The 5488-nt window shown below is 38.8% G+C and overlaps 1 protein-coding gene across 1 annotated transcript in view; it reads right to left on the minus strand.

The window, feature by feature from the left end:
* SH3D19 (SH3 domain containing 19) overlaps positions 1–5488 on the minus strand; it is a 198099-nt gene that overhangs the window by 801 nt on the left and 191810 nt on the right. The window lies entirely within an intron of this gene.

Consider the following 5488-nt stretch of genomic DNA (forward strand, 5'->3'; position numbering starts at 1 on the left):
TCTTGGGCTTAAGCGATTCTCTTGCCTCAGCCTCCCAAGTAGCTGGGACTACAGGCACCCGCCACAATGCCCAGCTATATATTTTGTTGTTGTTGTTGTTTTTGTTGTTTAGCAGGCCCAGGCCAGGTATGAACCGCCAACCCCAGTGTATGTGGCGGGTGCCCTAATGACTGAGCTATGGGAGTTGAGCCAGCTTTTTCTATTTTTTTTTTTGAGACAGAGTTTCAAGCTGTAACCCTGGGCAGAGGGCCATGACATCACAGCTCACAGCAATCTCAACTCTTGGGCCAAGTGATTCTCTTGCCTCAGCCTCCTAAGTAGCTGGGACTATAGGCTCCCACCACAACGCCCAGCTATTTTTAGAGACAGGGTCTCGCTCTTGCTCAGGCTGGTTTTGAACTTGTGAGCTCAGATAACCCACCTGCCTCTGCCTCCCAAGTGCTGGGATTATAGGGATGAGCCACACTGTGCTTAGTCATGAAATTCTTATCATAAGTATTATATGAGAAGTTGTAACCTTTATAGGCCAATAAAACAGATGTTATACTTGTTTAATTGATGAAAATAAATGTATCACACTGCCCTAACAAATGGAAAAAGTACTGGATTGGGAATCAGGACAGTCAGGTTTTACTTTAGACTCCACCAAAATGCGACTTTAGGCAAGTCATTTAACCTCTCTGCAAATTGAGCTCTGGAGTCCAAGTATTCTTCTGAGGTTTAAGACGAACTTGCAATTAAGGGAGAGGCCCCTAGATGGTGGTGTTGTCCTGAATCTGGACTTGTATTTTTTTTTCCTTCTATAGTTACTGTGAAGTAAAAAGGCACATAGGTTAGAAAATGATTTCCCATTAGTTCTGAAAAAGTTCAGTTAAGAATTTACTCAATGGGGCGGCACCAGTGGCTCAGTGGGTAGGGCACCAGCCCCATATACCAAGGGTGGTGGGTTCAAACCCGGCCCCGGCCAAACTACAACAACAAAGAATTCACTCAATGGCATTCAACATGGCATTAAATCATGAATCATATGTGAATATAGTCCCTTGTAATTAGTCCATGTATCTTATTACTATTTTCTCTAGGTATATTTATCTAAGCTTAAGAAACTGAGTAAAGGCCACCTTTAGCTTAGTAGTTACAGTGCTGGCTCCATGCACAGGGGGTGGCAGGTTCCAACCTGGCCTGGCTCTGCTAAACAACAGAAAAAGCAAAAAAACAAAACTCAACAATGATGGTTGAGAGCACTGATTTACAATCTTACAGAAAAATACTTTTTTCCAAATGTCAGTTCTAACAATAAATTTTGAGAAATGCACTGATTTTTTTCATTGTAAATGTGACAGACTGTATTCATACCCTGTGATTTTCATGGCACAAAAACAGACATATTCCATTACTTTTCAGCCACATAAATGGGCATCTTTTAAAGAAATATGCTTTCAGGAAGAGTGGGGCAAGGAAGAGAAGAATAATAAAATTTTCTTTTCCTTTTTTAAGACAAGAGTCTCACTTTGTTGCCCTTGGTAGGATGCCAGGGCGTCATAGCTCATAGCAACCTCAAACTCCTGGGCTTAAGAGATTCTCTTGCCTCAGCCTCCCAAAGTAGCTGGGACTACAGGCACCTGCAACAATGCCTGGCTATTTTTAGAGACAAGGTCTCACTCTGGCTCAGTCTGGTCTTCAACTTGTGAGCTCAGGTGATCAACCCACCTCAGCCTCCCAGACTGCTAGGATTATAGGCGTGAGCCACCACATCCGGCCTAAAACTTTTCTAACTTAAAAAAAAAATTCTGTCCACCTGGCGCCCATAGCACAGTGGTTACAGGGCGCCAGCCACAAGCACTGAGCCCGGCAGGTTCGAACCTGACCTGGGCCAGCTAAAAACAACAATGACAACTGCAACAAAAAATAGCCAGGCATTGTGGCAGGTGCCTATAGTCCTGGCTACTTGGGAGGCTGAGGGAAAAGAATCGCTTAAGCCCAGGAATTTGAGGTTGCTGTGAGCTATAGCACCCTACTGAGGGGGAACACAGTGAGACTTGCTCAAAAAAAAAAAAAGAAAAAAAAAAGCTGTCTTTTCTTTTAATGTTCAAAATAAGAACAATATAATAAATGGGTTCTTTAGTTTTAACCCAACAAAGAAAGCACATTCAAAGATTCTAGTTTGAGGCGGCTTAGGTGAATGATACCAGGTTTTTGTTTTTTTGAGACAGAGCCTCACTCTGTCCTGGATAGAGTACCATTGTGCCTGACTGAACAGTATCAGGTTTTAACCTAAAACTCTTGGGGAAAAACAAGACAAAAACAAAACAAAACAAAAACCAGAACACATTCCTATTGCTCCCCTATGAAATTCAATGAGTATAAAATTATATTTCTCTTTAAACACAGTTGGATCTTGCATTGAATTCAATCAATACACAGAACAAGAAAGTACCTATGAAAGTCTATATATTTTATTTTTGCTTCCTGTCAGTTCAGTGGGTAATAAATGGCAAGCAAAAAATAAAGCATGATAGCTGGATGCAGTGGCTCATACTGTAATCCTAGCACTCTGGGAGGCCAAGAAGGGTAGACTGCCTGAGCTCAGGAGCTCAAGACCAGCCTGAGCAAGAGCGAGACCCCACTTCCACTAAAAAAGCAGAAAAATTAGCTGGGCATTGTGGGGGGTGTTTGTAGTCCTACCTACTCAGGAGGCTGAGGCAAGAGGATCATGTGAACTTATGAGTTTAAGTTTGCCGTGAGCTATGACACCACAGCACTCAACCAAAGGGAGACTTTGTTTCAAAAAAAAAAAATAGGGCATGACAGAATGAAATGACATAAAACTATGAACTTTGTTTCAATTATAGATTTTTGTCCACAAACTAAAAAGGAAAGAATTGAGGGGATCCAACATAGTATTGTTATATACAAATGTTATCCACTCACCCACCCACCCAACCAATCAATACTGAACCTGAGTGGCACAAAGGACCGGAGATATAAATAAGAAACCATCTCCATACTAAAAAACTCAGAATTATACGAGGAAAAAGGGACTTGGAAAGTTCAGTTCAGTTTATTATAGTGTCAAGTAGATTTACAACTATTGCACTTATCATTCTGCTGACAGAGGCCAAAATGTGAGGGGGATATTTTTCTCCAATAAAAATAGGTTTTCAGAATCTACTATATAAGATGTTAAAATTACACAGACAAATATATATACCTCGTGCTCCAGTCCATGTCCCCTTCTTGCTGTTGGATAGTTTGCTGCAATTGAGAATTAAGTTTAGATACTGCTTTAAAGTCATGCATTCCTCATAAAATCACTTTTGAATGAAATTTGACAAGAATTTTCTTTCTAATCTCTGCTTTACCCAAAACATATAGAAAAAGCAGTTCTCATGCTCCAAAACCAAATGTAACCACATAACTGGAAGATGAACTTTAGTCAAAGACAGAGTGGATAAATACTGCCTTCCTTATAGAAGAATTCCACGTGGCACTCACATAATGGTGTAAACACTGGTTACCTAACTTTTTAGACAATGGGAAAAAACAATAAAAGCTAAAAACTGGTCCAGCATTTGAAACTCTTCTCAAAATAGAAGAAAGTTATGAACATCGGTGGGAAAGTGTTTTATGTTTCCAATAAAATAGTATTCTGTTGATCGATCTACAAGATTGTCTTCAACCTATTCGGCATCAGCCCATAAAGTGTAATTGATTTAGTCATGTAAAGAACCGCTTTTATCTTAAGCTTAGAATGTTTAACAATGGATAGCAGGAAAGTTTTTTTTTTTTTTTTTTAAATTTACTCTAATAATTGTGCAGGGATGAGCTAGAGAAACAATAAAACAAAAAAAGTACCATTCATCAGTCCTCTTAAATTTTCATTCTGATTATATTGCAAAAAAATGAACTTTGGGGTTTGGCATTGTTTTCCATCTTAATAGCTATTCTGTACTCTAAGATATTATTTGTAATCCATAATGCATGCCTATAACAAAACACAGCTTTTATATATTACTGGGGTAATACAAAGAAAATGAATTTTCCTTTGGATACCAGTAATTGTCAAAGGAATGATTGAAGATTCAGAAAATGTGCTTTATAACAACTCTGTTAACAAAGTATAAATTGAGAAAAGAAATAAGTATAGCATGTATACAGGAGGGTTAGTTGTATTAGCAAGGCATTTTAGGGATGGTTTTGGTTCTTGAGTAGGTAAGATACATCACATTTTGACCACCTTCAAATCCTTGGACAAATGGAAAACACAGTAACACAAGAAGCATTTGGTGAACATGAAGTGATTTCACTCAGTGCTTAAAATGCTCCACTAATCAATAAAGTCTCTCCTGAAGGAAGGACTTGCTCTGGTGATAAGGCTAATGCACTCAAACTGTAAGAATTAATTTGAATATAAAAAATGAAACTTGGATTACCGACCACGTCCTGATAGTTACACCATGTAGAATGTCAAACATCTTCTTTTAATAGTAAAAAATGAAGCAGCACAGTTAATTCATTTCTGCTGATTAAAACAGATGTCCAAGTGCAACTTTTGCTTGTGAGCCTCCCCGTGCTACCACGTCACCAGACACTTTCCCTGCTAATCCTTGCTAATCCTGCTAGATATTCTCCTTGGTAGAATCCTAGCTCATCAGTTTCCATGTGCCTGTGTCTCCTGTAACGAAAGCTAACTATAAAATCTACAAGGTTTTTGCTTTCAGAAAATTCTAGTGTACCATGTACAACTTAGATATTTCTTTTTCAGTTAAAAAAAATAGTGCAAAAACATATCTGATAGTCAAAGTGATAGTTCAAGTTGAGTTCATGTGTCATGGAACACGGTCAAGCTTCACTTTTAGCTGACTTGTAGAAACTGAACATAGTTTTTGGGAAATATTCCAGATTTTCCCCTTAGTTCTCCACTCATCCAGTCATCATCTACAGATACCAGCTCTGTTATTATATCTCCAGCCTGTAAAAAGACAGGAATTGAAAATAATTATTGGTTTCTGTTGAGTATAAACATGGTACGTCGCAGCCTACCCAGAAAAGCATAAATAACCTTCTCTTACATAACTCATTTATCATCATTTGCCAAAAGGATTAAACGATACACTACAAAGATGATCTGTATCTAAGGATGCCACTTGCTTGTATGCAAATCTGTATCATTAGATATAGACGCCAAAATCCATTTCCTCAAAATCCATTCCTTGGCCATTGTCAGCCTTGCTGCAATTTATTTTCCTGCTTATATTTTCTGTATCCCAAATTCACCATTCCCAACTTAAAATCCCTCTGAAATAAATAAGAATAACAGCTATCATATAAGTGTATTTCTCATCTAACAATTATTTAGTGGGTACCCACTAAGTGTTGGGCACATAGAATACAGCAATGAAAAAAGGCTTCATGGGCCGAGCACAGTGGCTCACGCCTATAATCCTAGCACTCTGGGAGGCCGAGGAGGGTGGATTGCCTGAGCTCA

Source organism: Otolemur garnettii, unplaced genomic scaffold (genome assembly GCF_000181295.1).
Source record: "Otolemur garnettii isolate 467f Iridium unplaced genomic scaffold, OtoGar3 scaffold00041, whole genome shotgun sequence".
NCBI lineage: Eukaryota > Metazoa > Chordata > Mammalia > Primates > Galagidae > Otolemur > Otolemur garnettii.